The sequence below is a fragment of the Myotis yumanensis genome, unplaced genomic scaffold, assembly GCF_028538775.1.
Source record: "Myotis yumanensis isolate MYYU_CA2020_CCGP unplaced genomic scaffold, mMyoYum1.0.hap1 SCAF_2, whole genome shotgun sequence".
NCBI lineage: Eukaryota > Metazoa > Chordata > Mammalia > Chiroptera > Vespertilionidae > Myotis > Myotis yumanensis.
The window spans coordinates 127,726,582-127,744,673 of NW_027223753.1; the positions used below are offsets into that span (position 1 = coordinate 127,726,582).

Consider the following 18,092-nt stretch of genomic DNA (forward strand, 5'->3'; position numbering starts at 1 on the left):
TGAGTGGGGGCCCCTCAATCGCCCCGCCAGTCGCCCCACAGAGGAAGGTGACAGGTGGTGGTGGCTGGGGGTAGGGCCAGCAAGTGGGTGGCACCACGCCAGCCAAGGTGTGTGCCAGAGGGGGCCTTCGGATCACCCCAACAGTTGGTCACCCCACAGATCGGCCCTGATTTCAGGCCAGGCCTAGGGACTCTACCAGTGCAAGGATTTTGTGCACCAGGTCCTCTTCTATAATAATTGTAAAAGCTTCTTGTGGACAACTCACTATTTTCAGCCATAAATTTGTCCTTTTCTCCAAAAATATGCTTCTCCTTACATGACAGACTTTCCTGAAATCTCACTCTCCTTGTCCCTGCATACACACTTAGCAATGATTCCCATTATTGCCTTATTTCTTCCAAACCCTAGTACTCCCTCTCCCCCTTCCTCTAGCTCATTGTCACTCTCCTTTTCTAGACCCTCACTGTTTCTAGCCTAGAATGATCTCTAGGTTAGGTGGCCCTCTGACCTCTTTCTTTACTTTCAATCTATTTCCACACCAGTGCAATCTCTATCTGCTGTGAAATAGGTTTCTACATCTGGTCATGTCATGCCCAGCCTACAAAATTTGTTATCCTCTTGTCCGTAGAGTAATTCCCAATTCCCTGGGGATATAAAGCATCTTTTAAATCTTTTACACATTAAACAAATGTATGGACTGAACTCCTAAAATGTGCCAAGCACTCGCTAGGAAAGCTTGGGAAAGCTACAGCTGGCATGGTCCCTGCCCTTGCGGTACCTGGAGTCTAGTGGAGGAGGCTGTCACTCATCAAATAATTACATAGAAATGTAAAACTGCAGCTGTGAACAGTGTCATCTAGGAGTTTGTGAGATTGTCTGACAGGTGTTTTACCCTAGGGGAAGGTCCCAGAAGATGCCCTATGGAGATAGGCTAGGTCCTTACACCAGTGGTTGCCAACCTTTTGGGCCTCACGGACCACCAGTGGTCCATGCACCACTGGTTGGCGACTGTGGGGCTAAGAGATAAAACTAGAGAATAGCTTAGTGAAAAAAAGAGAAGAATGGGATTCATAAAGTAGGATTACTTGGAGAAGACATTTGCAAAGCCCAGTTGCATGCAGAAATATGCTGGGTGAGAGGGACTTAAACTTTCAGTTATTCTGGACCAGAGAATGTGTGGACCAAATGTCACAAAATAAGGCTCAAGAGCGGAATAGAAACCACAGGGCATTGTAGATGAGTGATTTTATTCCGAAACATTGGAAATTAATGAAAGACTTTCTATAGGAGGGTGGCATGATCAGAAAGGTACTTAGCAATGAACAAGGATGGTGGATTGGCAGGGAGCTATCAATCTGCACAGACCAGTGAGTGCTTACTAGAATAGCTATGATAGTGGTGACCTTAAAAATTTAAAAAGAAAGAAGTTATTGTCTGATGACTAACATGTAGCAGTCATTAGACAAAATCTATAGTGTAGAATGAAGGAAAAATATAAACAGTAAGAATAAGGATAAAAAGTAAGCAGACAGAAAGATGAGTGGGAAACTAGAAAGTCATAGAGGCTGAGGTAGAAAGAAATCTAAACTTATTCCTGGGAATTTAGAATCCACACCCATTAGAACCATGCTACGTACTACCTAGAAATCACAGTTGTCTTAGCAACTTTGCCATAAGCTTTGCAATCCCATTCTTTCTAGGAGGCACTGTATCACATTTGCTTAAAGTTTAATCTGAGAATTACCTGTATTGATACCCTCAAACATAAAACCATCTGGAGAACCACATTTTTATCAAGTCCTACTAATCTTCTTAGTGGAATCTAAACATTGATAAGTAGAGAAAACATATACTGGAATGTGGGTTTCATGTCAAAAGTTTAAAGTATAGCACATATTAAAAACTGTACATGCTCAAAACCTAGAGAAACCTTTGCTTCGACAGACTGAACTTCAGATCATAGCTGCATAGTTTCACTGGGTAACCTTATATGAGTTATGTAACTTTTGTGGATTTCAGATCAAGAATGTATGTATTGCTTTTTCAAGTCTCCTGTCTCTCATTAATCGAAAGTATGTTCCATGCCCTTCTTGGTTTTGTACCCACCTCTGTGAGAAGCTCCGGGAAAGCCAGTCTCTCTGAGTTCCATCAGGTCAGATCTGGGTACTGGGAAACCTCTGTGTCTCTGACCTCAGCTCAGACCTAATCTATGGGAGACTAGACACTGGGGGCCTCTGCACTGTTAGCAAAATGCCAGTCTGTAATGTGGGAAGTACTTACACTAGAATTGGTGCATAAAGCATCACGAAGAAAGAGATTGTCTTCCTCTATTCCCACTGCATTTTCAAGTTTTGCAAGTGGTTAATACCACCCAGAAATTCTTAGTCATTTTTTAATAAAGAGGTGTGCATTTTTTTGCTATTTCAATAAACCATGAAACCCAACACACACACACACACACACACACACACACACACACACTTTGTTACTGATTCAAAATTGTCAGTAGAGCTAAGATTGTCTAGTTATTGTAAGAATTCAGTTTGCCATCTGTACCAAAGTAGGCTACAAATTTACATATATATGTTAAGAAAACTAACAAGTGTATGACTACCTACAATTCTTAGGTTTATAATAACTCAGCTCATTTTTGGCTTTCAATAATAGATTTGTTAAAAAATGTGAGCATTTAAATAGTTTTATCACTTATATTAGTCCACTACTTAATTATTGTTAAACATTTAATGGACAATAAAACAATAGTAATTTTAAACAATGCTATTGTAATATTTGAAATACACTGAGAAATACAAGTATTTTTATTTTCAAAATTAACAAAAGTTGCACCCAAATCATCTTGAATACTATTGTTCCCTGGGGAAAAAATCAACGTGAAACTGACAATTATGCACATGGCAAATCTTTTTGCTGGGTGAGAGTGTCCCCAGCAGGTGGTTCACTTATGATTAATGATTTCCAATTCTTGAATATTTAGATTGGTAAATGTGCTTGAGCTTTTTAATTGCCAAACACTTTTTACCCCCAGGTTGCTTTATGACAGCTTGTCTTCATTTTAAACATGTTTCTATTGAACACGATTTAAATTGAATGCCAAAAGTGTGAGGCGGTTTCATGCATTAACTCTTATGGGCAAACAACTGTACAAGCTTTTCTTCTGTGTTATCAAAAATAAAAATAAGGTATAATTTTTATTGCTTGCTCAATATATTTAGATTTTTAAAAAGTAGTTTTTTTCAATTTCTTCTATTATAGTTTGTGGTGAGTTACAACTAAAAACGTAATCAAATACCCATTTTATCATCCTATATAATAAAAGGCTAATATGCAAATCAACCAAACAGAGGGATGACCAGTTGCTATGATGCACACTGACTACCAGGGGGCAGACAATCAACACAGGAGCTGCCCTCTGGTGGTCAGTGCGCTCCTACAGGGGGACCCCTCCTCAGCCAGAAGCCGGGCTCACGGCTGCTGAGTGCAGTGGAGTGGCATGAGCCTCTCCCATCTCCAAGGAGGCACTAAGGAGCAGTGAGCCGGATTCTGGCTGAAAGGTGCTCACTAGGCCTAAGCCGGCAGTCAGACATCCCCCAAGGGGTCCAGGACTGCAAGATGGTGCAGACCGGGCTAAGGGACCCCCGCCTCCCAGTGCACGAATGTTGTGCACCAGGCCTTTAGTAATCTATAAGATGCCTACATTTTAAAATTATAACTCATCAGGAGAGTAGTTCAACTTTTATAGTATTTGTCAAAGCTGAAAGGATATAGGAAAGTTATAGAGTTTTACAGGCTTAAAATGGTTTATCCCCCCAAAAAAGATAAAATAAAGCAGTGTATTGATTTTTATTTGAAGTGCATGAAGACTTGTTTTGGTTGATGACAGATCAGAAAAATACATAGAAAAACTCAAAGTGTAGAAAGAATCTATTCTTAGAAGACCTTGACACCTATTAATTATCATCCGGGGAAAGTCATTTAAACATCTCTAGAATTTTGTTCACTAATCTGTACTTTGAAACTAAGAATAGCTGTCCTAATTATATCACAAGTTCTTTGAGAATCAAGTGTCTCAATTTCCTGTGAAATTGTGGGCATGATGTGGGCAAGAACCATCTTGCTTTAATTCCCTATTAGATAATAGGTACTTCAGTGTTTGTTAATGAATGACTCAATATAAATGTGAAAGTGAGGTACAAATGGTAAAACTTTACTTTGTGAGCTTTAGTGAAGAAGGCAATTTTAATCAGCCTAGGGAAAATCTTCTCTATATTTTAGGACAATCATTGATACTTTTAAATAACACAAATTCTTATACCCCTAATAACGTTGGAGGGATATTTTCTGTTTGTTTCTTTTTGTTTGTTTGGCTTTTAATCTTGTAAAAAAACAGAATCAAAGGTTTTGAGTGTCAGTCTTACACATTATTAATATTTTTATTGAGTTATTGAAAAAATGGACATGGATCTAGGTCTCATGGACTTATGTCTAGTTTAAAGGAAGAGGAAAAATGCTACATAAATAGTTTTATAATTACAATAGTGATTAATGCAATGTGCAATGGAAGTTTCAAAAGGTTAACCTAACCTCAAACCCTACAAAGTAGAAAACAATGTATCAGAAATTTTATAACTATTTTATTCAAAAAAATTTATTTAGTGTATACTTTGGGTCACTGTTTGATACTGGGGGTATACGCTTAGGAGAGATAAGCAGGTTGAGACAACATTATACCTATATTGTCTCCATTTTACAGAAAGGAAATGAGAGCTTCAAGAGATTAGGTTTCTTGCCTAAAATCATAGAGATAATTAATTAATTTGGACTCTAATCCTAGTATTTTTGACTCTATTATACTGCTCTCTATTTTGTTCAGGCACTGAAGTTGGACAGGTATTATTTAGGGACTAGAGGCCCAGTGCACAAAAATTTGTGCACTCACGGGGGTCCCTCAGCCAGGCCTATACCCTCTTGCAGTCTTGGACCCCTTGGAGGATGTCCACCTGCTGGCTTAGGCCTGCTCCCTGGGGGATTGAGCCCAAGCTGACAGTCAGACATCCCTCTGGCAGCACGGCAGCCCTCAGGGGAAGTCTACTTGCTGGTGGAGAGCAGGCCTAAGCTGCAGTCTGACATCCTTAGTGCTGCTGAGGAGGTGGGAGAGGCTCCCATCACCACCGCTGTACTGGCAGCCATAAGCCTGGCTTGTGGCTGGACAAAGCTCCCCCTGTGGGAGCACATTGACCACCAGGGGGCAGCTCCTGCATCAAGCGTCTGCCCCCTGGTGGTCAGAGTGTGTCATAGTGACCAGTCATTCCCAGTCATTCTGTTGTTAGGGTCAGTTTGCATATTACCCTTTTACTATATAGGATAGAGGCCTGGTGCATGGGTGGGGGCCAGCTGGTTTGCCCTGAAGGGTGTCCCAGATCTGGGTGGGGGTCCCGTGGGGGTGCCCAGCCAGCCTGGGTGAGGGGCTGATGGGTGTTTGCAGGTTGGTCACACCCCCTTCAGGTTAGGGGTCCCCACTGGGGTGCCTGGCCAGCCTGGGTGAGGGGCTGAGGGCTGTTTGCAGGCTGGTCAAGACCCCCCCCCAGTGGGGACCCTCACCCCATGGAGGTTTGGCCAGCCTGGGTGAGGGGCTGATGGCTGTTTTCAGGCTAGTCAAGACCCCCCCCCAGTGGGGACCCTCACCCCATGGAGGTTTGGCCAGCCTGGGTGAGGGGCTGATGGCTGTTTACAGGCTGGCCAAGCCCCCCAGCGACAGAAGCTCCCAGCCTCTGCTTTTTTTCTTTTTCTTTTTTTTTTTATTCTGGGATTTATTTACCTTCGATAATTGAAACTTTGTAGCCTTGAGAGGAGCTCAGAGCTGGCCAGGGAGGGAGGGAGGGAAGCCTCCTGCTTGCTCCAGCTCTGTGGCCACGGCCATCTGAAAGCAGGTATCTGGGGTTTATTTACCTTCTATAATTGAAACTTCATTGCTTTTAGTGGAGCTCAGAGCCTGGCTTCCTCCATCACTGGGTCAACCAAACCTCCTGCTTGCTCCAGCTCCATGGCTGTGGGCTGCCATCTTGGTTGGGTTAATTTGCATATAGTCTCTCTGATTGGCTGGTGGGCATGGCTTAAGGCACAGCAAAGGTACGGTCAATTTGCATGTTTGTCTTTTGTTAGTGTAGGTGCTTCCACTCGGGAATTCAATGTGTCTAATGTAAATGACACAAGTCAGCACAAGAGGATTATATAACGCTGGTATTATGTTTCCCAAATGTCATAATGTCTATGTATTTCTTATCATGGTGCTGCCCTATATATTACCTTTATTTTTAAAGAGTGCCTCCTAGGAGCACATAACATGTGTTTACATGGATAAAAGTGTAATCTGCCCAAGTGGTCATTCTCAATGTCTGAAGAGCCTCCTCCTGCTAGAAACAGGTCTTAGATTCATCATTTGTATGAGGTCTTTTTCTCAGGACAGATAGTATTGCTGAATACAATGCTCTTCTCATAAACTCTCCCCAGTGCTTATTTCTGTAAATATTTCCCTGATACCTCGAGGTACCCTATTTAGTTACCCCAATGCAGCTGTCAGTATCTTATCTAACTCTGCTTCTTTTTTATGCTTATTCTGCTTAGTGTTTAGCACAATGCCTTGCACAAATAGTACTCAAAACACATATATTGAAGCAATTGGTCTAATTCATAGAACTTCTAATTTTATATGTATCATTATCTTCCAGTATTTGGAGAAACCATGATATTCTGAAATATCCTAGCATTGTTACCAACACTTATAATCTATTTATCAGTTCACATTTTCAAAATAATTGTCAGTATGAGACTGTTAGCAATATTAAAATGCCCATTGGTGTGTAATATAGGATGAATTTCTTCTAATTATGATCACATATGGTGATATACCTTCTTTCTCTGCCTGTTTGCAACCTAATTTACCTCTACTATGTACTCACAATACTAGTAACATTTATTTCGTTAGTTTTTACGTTGCAGTAATAACCTCAATAAGTAACATACCCTAATTTAGGCCCAGAACACACTAGCACTATCATTTGGCTAACTTCATATGACAAACTACAGGAAAATTATTTAATGTTCACATATGATTTTGCACTTTGATTTTTAAAAATTTGTTCATTTGTTTTATATTTTAACTGGCTATTTTATCAAGTACATCTATATCTGTATCTATACCTATGCATTTCTATCACAATAGCAGGCATTAATCACTTCTATAATCTGTGAACCACAAAATATATTGATTCTCTTATTGTTCTTGACCACATTGAGATAAGTTCACTTATTTCTTCCCATGTGAATTAAATGTTGTCTCCACTTTTCTTTAATTGCTCTATGTTTAATTTTCCTCCACTACAGGAAGCCATTATTTATAGGTTTAACTTCTAGTAGATTTTTTTCATCATTTGTTATTTACTGGTCCATTACAATGCATTGTCCTTTTATGATTCATGCTGTCTTATATTTATTACTACCAAACTATATGCTTTTCTTATTGGCATTTTTAATATGCACTTTAGTGTGCATAACATATCAAATTATTTACAATGAGTAATTTGTGAGTCAAACTACTTACATTCATATTACAATGTGTGAGCTATTATTTCTGTAATTTTGCAACTATGGGTTATCAGGGTGGGAGTGAAGATGAGCCAGAAACTGTGTCCTGAATTAATTATGGGTGGTGTGTGTGTGTGTGCGTGTGTGTGTTTGTGTGTGTGTTGAAAGAGAGAAAGAGAGAGAGAGAGAGAGAGAGAGAGAGAGAGAGAGAGAAGCAAGGAGAAAGAGAAAGGGAAAAAAAGGAATAGTTAGAAACTGATAAACATAAAGAGAGAAAATAATGATTTTATTAGATATTTTTAAAATTTATCTTTATTAGATATAATATTTACAAACAAATACAAGTAAACACATTTTTCATTCTTTTGTTTTCTTCAGTATCTATCTTTGCACATGTGATTGACAAATGCTTTCTTGAATACAGGTGAATTAAATTTATAAATTTCTAGCATATATGTAGAAGGAATTTAACCATAATGTATTTTCTGATAAATACAGCAATACTCAGATTTAGCCATCAATTGGATAAAATAAGAAGAAACTACATAAGATTCTTAACATCAAACTTATCATAATCAAGTGGGAAAAACAAACCTGGAATCAACTAATTTTAACTAATCTTCAAAAGCCCAACTTTGAGATATGTAAATATTGAGATATGAAAATGTACTATAGAGGAAGATGTGATCAACTCTGAAAGAATCAGTGACATTGTCTAGCTGAAGTGAGCCTTCAGTTACTTGAAGAATACATAAATTTATGATATTTGATCTATCAAACTCATGGTATCTTATGCACATAAAATTACCTCATGCATGCATCAGTGCTAAGTAAACTCTAAAAGAATTCATGCAGCCCTGGCCGGGTGGCTCAGTTGGTTTAGAACCACCTCACGTACACCAAAAATGGTTGTGGGCTCAGTTCCCAGTCAGGGCACATACCTGGGGTGCAAGTTCAGTCCCAGATCAGGACATATAGGGGAGGTAATCAATCAATGTTTCTCTCTCACATCTCTCTCTCTCTCTCTCTCTCTCTCACACACACACACACACACACACACACACACACACAATTAATAAAAACATACCCTTGGTATGAGGATTAAGAAATATAAGCAAATAATTGATGTTGTAATTAAAACATTCATTTTTATATCATGATTCCTATTTCTAGCATTAATTGAGAGTAGTAGTAATGTTCACTGGGAGTCCTTAGCTAAGAAATGTGATTTTAGGCGAATCTCTTTAAATTCTTAGAAACTTGTGTTTCTCATCTATAAAATAGAAGGAAATAAGGATCACTTTGAAGGCATTTTGAGACAAGTATTATAAGTATCAAAGAGAAAATATTGGAAGTGGTGTGCTCATTTTCCATGATTAGTCATTAAGTTCATTAAGTAATTCTTCCTGAGAAAACATTTTCACTCATTCATTGAGCATCTTGAGCTTATTATTTACCAGATACTGGTAACACAGGACACAGGGCTAAAGATACTTGGAGCTCACATTTTGCTTAGGAGATTACGAAGAAGGCTGGTTAAATGAGAAATGCTTAGAAATAAGGAGAGGATGTGCAACTCACTTGGGCCAATTAGTATAATAGTACAGTGGTTCTGAAAGTCTTTCTAGAAGAGATCATTAAATAATTTCTGATTCTTTGCTATATCATGAGGTAAAGTCGTGACATTGATACCAAAATTTTCGATCCTGTCCAAGTTTGTTGTCTCACAAAATTGAAGAATGAGTTCACAGACAAAAACGGTAAGCAGAAGCAAAGTTTATTGAGAAATATATGGACTCCCTGCAGTGGGGAGCAGCAGGGAGGGGGCCCAAGTGGGTTGCCTGTTAAGATTCTATGTCTAGGGGTAGATATATATTTTTCTGGCTTCTGATTGGTAATTTCAAAGAATTCTGCCTTAGCAATATCCAGACATTTTAAAACTCAAGTCCCCCTCAGGGAAGGACCTGCTTGAGGCCTGCCACTTAAGGTCCGAGGTGATGTCACTGTTCCCACCTTGCTGAGTTGCCTTAGCAACTCCCACATAGGTGGGTTCATATTTAGGTAATTTGATTTTTGCCTGCGGTTTTTCTTGGGACAGGGCACACTCAGCAAGCTGAATCTTGCCCACCTCTGCAAGGTCCTGCTATTCTAGGACTTCCCCATTCTTCTCCCTCTCCCAAGGTTCCCTCCCTGACTTCCTAGCTCTCTTCTATCTCCTCAATAGAGTCAAACCAAGGTAATAAGGCAAATATGAGGTTGCTATGAGGTTGTTAATAAAAGTATTTTTATAGCCCATTTAAAACACATTTTTTTTTATTTCATCTAATAGGAACAATGATAAGTGAAAAGATGCTAATGAAATTAGAAATGCCTATAGGAAGTTTTAATATTAAAATTCTTAAATAATTTGGTTACTTTAAAATGAAAAGTGAGGGTTTCACTAGAGTTAAAATGAATAAAATCTTTGTCTTTCATGGTTATATCAGGTTTAATAATAATTTTGTTGATTTAAAATAATGTTGTATAAAATTATGACTCTTTTTAAAAAATTCTTTACTTTTTAAAGTATTACATATGTCTCCTTTTCCCCCCATTGACCTCTCCCCAGTGGATCCCATCCCCCAGTACATGCCCTCACCCCCCTACTGTCTGTGTCCACGGGTTATGCTTATATGCATCCATACAAGTCTTTAGGTTGTTCTCTTACCCTCCTCCCCCCTCAAACCCCCCCCCACACACACCTTCCCTCTGAGGTTAGATGGTCTGTTTGATACTTCTATGTCTCTGGATCTATTTTTGTTCACCAATTTATGTTGTTCATTATATTCCACAAATGAGTGAGATGTTGTGACATTTATCTTTCTCCTACTGGCGTATTTCACTTAGCATAATGCTCTCCAGTCCATCTATGCTGTTGCAAATGGTAAGAGCTCCTTCTTTTTCACAGCAGCATAGTATTCTATTGTGTAGATGTACCCCAGTTTCCTAATCCACTTATCTGCTGATGAGCAATAAGGCTGTTTCCAAATCTTAGCTATTGTAAATTGTGCTTCTATAAACATAGGGGTGCATATATCCTTTCTGATTGGTGTTTCTGATTCCTTGGGATATATTCCTAGAAGTGGAATCACTGGGTCAAATGGCAGTTCCATATTTAATTTTTTGAGGAAACTCCATACTGTTTTCCAAAGTGGCTGCACCAGTCTGCATTCCCACCAGCAGTGCACAAGGGTTCCTTTTTCTCCACATCCTCGCCAGCACTTGTCATTTGTTGATTTGTTGATGATGGCCACTCTGACAGGTGTGAAATAGTACCTCACTGTCATTTTGATTTGCATCTCTCAGATGATTAGTGACATTGAGTATATTTTCGTATGTCTCTCGGCTTCTGTATGTCCTCTTTCGAAAAGTATCTATTTAGGTCCTTTGCCCATTTTTTGATTTGATTGTTTATCTTCCTTTTGTTGAGTTGTATGAGTTCCCTATAAATTTTGGAGATTAGACCCTTATGGGAGATAACAGTGGCAAATATTTCTCCCATGCAGTGGGCTTTCTTGTTGTTTTGTTGATGGTTTCTTTTGCTGTGCAGAAGCTTTTTATTTTGATGTAGTCCCATTTGTTTATTTTCTCCTTAGTTTCCATTGTCCTAGGAGCTACATCAGTAAAGATATTGCTACAACATATGTCTGATATTTTGCTGCCTATGAATTCTTCTAAGATTTTTATGGTTTCCCATCTTACATTTAAATCCTTTATCCATATTGAGTTTATTTTTGTGTATGGTGTAAGTTGGTTGTCTAGTTTCCAAAAATACCCCACAGCAATCCTGAGAAAGAAGAACAAAGTTGGAGGGATCACAATACCAGATATCAAGCTATATTTCAAAGCCACTGTTCTCAAAATTGCCTGGTACTGGCACAAAAACAGACATATAGAACAGAACAGAGAACCCAGAAATCAACCTAAGTCCTTATGCTCAATTAATATTTGACAAAGGAGGCTGGAGCATACAATGGAGTCAAGAGAGTTTCTTCAATAAATGGTGTTTTAATATTGACAGATACATGCAAAAAAATGAAAAAAACATGACTCTTTTGGCATTCAACGTAAATAGGATATACATATATTGGTACAGATATAAGAAAATTGGTTTAAATTAATTTTTTGCATTTTCTTTTATATGTCATTTTGATTAAATTTTATTTAATGCCAAAAGCAATTAATAAAGAAATCCCTGTTTAAGTATTTGTCTTGCTAATTAGTAGTTTACATTCTAGTGATATAGACCTTCCATGAAACTCACTTTTATAGCTACAGAGGGGTATTAATTACTCCTTACTCTTCCTTATTTACACAATTTGTCATTTACAAAATTGCATTATGCTCTAATTAATGTTTCTTTCTTTTTTTATTGTTTAACTCTCTGACCTCCTACTAGCCTACAACATCTATTTTTTTTCTTTTATGTTCTTTGAAAAATCTAGCATGGTGCTCAAAAATTATCTTTTCCACCTTCCAGCCTGCGAGGCTCAGTGGTTGAGCTGAACCTGAGGTTTGACCTATGAACCTGGAGGTCACTGTGTGATTCTCAGTCCAGGCACATGCCTGGGCTGAGGGCTCGATCCCCAGTCGGGGGGTGTGCAGGAGGCAGCTGATCAATGATTCTCTCTCATCACTGATGTTTCTATTTCTCTTTCCCTCTCCCTTCCTCTCTGAAATACATAAAAATATATTTTTAAAAATTACCTCTGGCACCAATTGAACTAATAATCAAGAATTTTAAAAACTAAGTAAGCACTTGCACTTAACAATGTGCTAGGATATTTTATTATATTTATGCATATTAAATCTTATTCTGATATTTCTAGAGCTTAACAAAAATTTGGACTAAGACCTTTCCTTTGGCAGTTGAAAGTTATAGGGACATTTAAATTAAAAAATAGAACAAGTTTAAAGCAAATGACAAAAAATAACTTTTGAAAATAAAATGAAAATTTGATAATAGTGAAATTATAACTTATTTATGAATAATAAAATGCATAGATATCCCAGATAATATTAACATATATCTTTGAACACTTTATTTTAACCATACTTTTGAAAGTGTGTTAAAATACAAGTGTAATTATTTATGAAATTTATATGTAAAATACAAATATATGTATTTATTTCATATATATCTATTTAAGTATGTGTCCAAGTTTCTCCATAAATTTTGAAGCAGAATTTCTACCTAAATCCATAAACAAACATTACTACAAAACTGTATATAATGCTGATTTTGTTAGATTGTTCTCCAGGAGTTTTCTGTATATTTCTGTGGTATCTGTGTAGAAATTTACATTGAGATCTGGAGGTTTTAAATTCTATAAAGAAAAAATATACTAATATTATAATATGTCATCTTTTTAGAACTAGCAATTGAAGGATGTTTAAAAAGAAAAATGGAGCAGTTTTAAATATTATAGCAAGTAGAATAGATTACTTATGAAAATAACTTGATCACCTCTAATTATTGAGCTTGGATGTTTCTTTCACATCTTTAGACAGCACTTGTGATTTTTATGACCTTTAATATCCACTATGTATAATTTTTCTTGAGAAATAGCTCAAACTAACAAAAAAAACAAAAACCTAAAAGAAACAATAACAAATAAACACTTTCTAAACCAGGAAAACAAAACAAAGCACTGAAATCCCAATGCAGTATAGTCTAAGAGGTTTGCAATTTTAGTTCAATATTCTATTTCTCAGTTCTGGCATTTACTGTGGCCAGATTTATTTTGTTTTTGTTATTGATGATATTGCTTAATTTTTCTTAACCTCATTTTTATCATCTTTCAAAACAGACAAGGAGAGATTTGATTGTTGAAGTCATCATTTATTATAAGTGAAATTTTACAATCAAATCACAGTAGAAGAATTTAGGTCATTTTATAAACTGATTTAATTGGCTTTTCTTCAGCCAGTCATAATTAACTAGTTAAGTTTTTTTTCTAAAGTTAAGTTTTTTATTGTTATTTTTCTAGTTATATATTCTCAATTTTATTTAATCTAATTTATTTTATATCAGATTATGTTATGTAAAATACATTTTCATATTTTAGGACTTATGAACATACAAATCATTAAATATTATAAATCATATTAAGTTGCTAAAAAAAGAAAGACCTTGGATTGGAACTATTTTTTTAATTAACTTCAAAATTATAATATTTGAAATGGAATTTTGTCACTGTCTTAAATTCCTCTAAGAGAATATTTAAGACCCTACAGAGAAAATACATTAAAGAGAAGGGGCTACTAGGCAGAATTGGTCACTTAGGAACACACACACACACACGCACACACACACAAACACACAATAATTACAAAAAATCACTTTTTTATTAACAACTAGAGGCCCGGTGTACAAAAATTTGTGCACTTGGGGAGGGATTCCTCAGCCTGGCCTGTGTCCTCTCACAGTCTGGGAAACCTCGGGGGATGACCACCTGCTAGCTTAGGCCTGCTCCCTAGGGGATTGGGCCTAAGCTGGCAATCAGACATCCCTCTGGCAGACTGGCAGCCCTCAGGGATGTCCACTTGCCAGTGGGGAGCAGACCTAAGCTGCAGTCAGACATCCTTAGCGCTGCTGAGGAGGCAGGAGAGGCTCCCACCACCACTGCTGTACTGGCAGCCATCAACTTGGCTTGTGGCTGAGCAGAGCTCCCCCATGTGGGAACGCACTGACCACCAGAGGGCAGCTCCTGCATTGAGCGTCTGCTCCCTGGTGGTCAGTGTGTGTCATAGTGGCCAGTCATTCCCAGTCTTTCTGCTGTTAGGGTCAGTTTGCATATTACCCTTTTACTATATAGGATAGAGGACTGGTGCACGGGTGGGGGCCAACTGGTTTGCCCTGAAGGGTGTCCCGGATCAGGGTGGGGGTCCCGCTTGGGTGCCTGGCCAGCCTGGGTGAGGGGCTGATGGCTGTTTGCAGCTGGTCACACCCCCTTCAGGGTGGGGGTCCCCACTGGGGTGACTGGCCCACCTGGATGAGGGGCTGATAGCTGTTTTCAGGCTGCCCACACCCCCTTTAGGGTGGGGGTCCCCACTGGGGTGCCTGGCCAGCCTGGGTGAGGGGCTATGGCTGTTTTCAGGCTGGCCACACCCTCTTTAGGGTGGGGTTCCCCACTGGGGTGCCTGGCCAGTCTGGATGAGGGGCTGAGGGTATTCAGGCTGGCCAAGCCCACCGGCGACTGAAGCTACCAGCCTCTCCTTTTTTCTTATTCTGGGATTTATTTACCTTCTATAATTGAAACTTTGTTGCCGCTCCAGCTCCGAGGCCAAGGCCTGCTGAAAGCAGGTATCTGGGGTTTGTTTATCTTCTATAATTGCAACTTTGTTGCTTAGAGTGGAGCTCAGAGCCCGGCCGCAGCAGGGAGGAAGCTTGGCCTCCTCCATCACCAGAGCAAGCAAGCCTCCTGCTTGCTTCAGCTGCGTGGCTGCTGGCTGCCATATTGTTGGCGGTTAATTTGCATATCTCTCTGATTAGCCAATGGGAAGTGTAGCGGAGGTATGGTTAATTTCAATCTTTGTCTATTATTAGATAGGATATCAGTTTATTTCAAAATTGAGAGATTATTTATTTTATTTATTATTATAATTATAATTATTATTATTTATTAATGTATTACATATGTGTCCTTTCCCCCCATTGCCCCCCACCCCCCAATCATGCCCTCACCCTCACCCTCTGTTGTCTGTGCCCATTGGTTGTGCTTATATGATGCTTACAAGTCCTTTGATTGATTATGCCATATATTTAAATATTTGTATGGAACATGTTTTAATGCAAATTCATAATCTTTTAATAAAATGATAAATGTTTTATTTTATTTTCTTTGTTAAGGATAACCTTCTTTATCTCCAATGATGTTCATCCAATCTGGCTCTTCCAAATCTCTCAGGAGATGGATGAATGAATGGGCCAGCTTTGCTTATTTGCTTCATCTTCTGAATATTTCTTTTCATTTATTGCAGGCATTTCTGCTTTATATAACGGATAACTGACATTTTCTTTTATAACAACTACTAGAGGCTCGGTGCACAAAAATTTGTGCACTGGGGGAAGAGCGGGGGTCCCTCAGCCCGGCCTGTGCCCTCTCGCAGTCTGGGACCCCTCAGGAGATAACGACCTGCTGGCTTAAACCTGCTCCTGGGTGGCAGAGGGCAGGCCCAATCCCTAGGTGCAGCTCCTGGTCGGGCTCAGAGCAGGGCTGATTGGGGAGTTGGGGCGCCGCCCCCTGTCATGCACAGAGCAGGGGCAGATTGGGAGGTTGTGATGCCACCCTCAGTCACGCTCAGTGTGGGGCCGATTGGGGGTTGGGGCACCGCCCCCTGTCACACTCAAGGCAGGGTCGATGGGGAGGTTGCGGTGCCACCCCCTGTCACGCACAGAGCAGGGCCCATCAGGGGGTTAGGGCTCTGTACCCTGTCATGCACAGAGCAAGGCCCATCAGGGGGTTGGGGAGCTCCCCCTTGTCACGCACAGAGTAGGGCCAGTAGGGGAGTTAGGGCACCGCCCCCTGTCACACACAGAGCAGGGTAGATCCGGGGGTTGGGGTGCTGCCCTCTATCACCCACAGAGCAGGGCCGATCAGGGGGTTGGGGCGCTGCCACTGTCACACTCAGGGCAGGGCCGATGGGGAGGTTATGGCTCTACCCTGTCACACACAGAGCAGACCTGTGGGGGGGGGGAGGGGATGGGGCACCGCACCCTGTCACACACAGAGCAGGGCCGATCAGGGGGTTGGGACGCCGCACCCTGTCACACACAGAGCTGCAGGGCGATCAGGGTGTTTGGGCGCTGCCCCCTGTCACGCTGATCCGGTGCCAGGAAGCCTCGCAGCTCCGCTGATCCCGGTGCTGGGAGGCATATTACCCTTTTACTATATAGAATAGAGGCCTGGGGGCTGGCTGGTTTGCCCTGAAGGGTGTCCTGGATCAGGGTGGGGGTCCCCACTGCGGTGCCTGTCTAGCCTGGATGAGGGGATGATGGCTGTTTTCAGCTGGTCACACACCCTTTGGGGTGGGGGTCCCCACTGGGGTGCCTGGCCAGTCTGGGTGAGGGACTGAGGGCTGCTTTCAGGCTGGCGGTTGTTGACTGAAGCTCCCAACTGCTCCTTTTTTTTCTCTTTTTTAAATTTTATTCTGGGCCAGCTTTAACTCTGGCTCCAACTCTTAGGCCTGGGCTGCTGAAAGCAGGTATCTGGTTTGTTTGCGTTTTGTAATCGAAACAATATATAACTCCAGCTCTGAGATCCCGGCCTGCTGAAAGCTGGTTTCTGGGGTTTTGTTTAGCTTCTATATTTGTTAGAATGTTTCAAACTGCCAGCTCAGAGGCCGGCAAGTCAGGCGGGGAACATTGGTGTCTGCAGTCACTGGGGCAAGCAAGCCTCATGTTAGCTTCCAGCTGCCTGGCTGCCGGCCGCCATCTTGGCTGACAGTTAATTTGCATAAGGATATGCTGATTAGCCAATGGGAAGGGTAGCGGCCGTACGCTAATTACCATGTTTCTCTTTTATTAGTGTAGATAGTTTATTAAAGTAAAACTTATCTTATCTAATAAAAGATAAACATGCAAATTGATAGTACCTCCACTACACCCACAAGCCAAGCCCACAATCCATGCCCACCAGCCAATCAGGAGTGATTATGCAAATAAACCCAACCCAGATGGCGGCAACCACAGAGCTGGAACAAACAGGAAGCTTAGGTTGCCCTTAGCGATGGAGGAAACCAAGCTTCCCGCCTGCTCTGGCCAGTGGTGGGCTCTGCTTAAGGCTACAAAGTCTCAATTATAGAAGACAAATAAATCCCAGACCTGCTGCCAGCCGCTGTGGCCTCTGCTCAAGGAGGGTCTGGGAGCCTGGGTTGACGGGGCCGTGGCCAGCCAGCAAATAGCCACCAGCCACTAACCCAGGCTGGCCAGGCACCCCGCAGGGACCCCCACCCTGAAGGGGGTGTGGCCAGCCTGCAAACAGCCTCAGCCCCTCACCCAGGCTGGCCACACCTCCATGGGGTGAGGGTCACCGCTGGTGAGTTTGGTCAGCCTGCAAACAGCCATCAGCCCCTCACCAAGGCTGTCTAGACACCCCAGCGGGACCCCCTAACACACTGAAGTGGGTGTGGCCAGCCTGAACACGGCCCTGAGCCCCTCACCCAGGCTGGCCACACTCCCCCAGCGGGGACCCTTACCCCATGGGGGCATGGCCAGCCTGAAAAACACCACAGGCCCCTTGTGCAGGCTGCCCTACGCCCCAAGGGAACCCCACCTTGATCCAGGACACCCTTCAGGGCAAAACAGCTGGCCCCCACCCATGCACTAGGCCTCTATCTATACTAATAAAAGGGTAATATGCTAATTAGACTGGGAGACCTTCCAGGAGACCTTCTGGACATTCTTTTGGACAAAGCCATGGTGGCGGCGGAGCCGAGGTAGAGGCAGT

At 41.1% G+C, this 18,092-nt stretch overlaps 1 protein-coding gene across 3 annotated transcripts in view; it reads left to right on the forward strand.

The window, feature by feature from the left end:
* The window catches only part of CADM2 (cell adhesion molecule 2), a 1,200,411-nt gene that overhangs the window by 255,762 nt on the left and 926,557 nt on the right, over positions 1 to 18,092 (forward strand). The gene's annotated exons all lie outside the window — the stretch shown is intronic.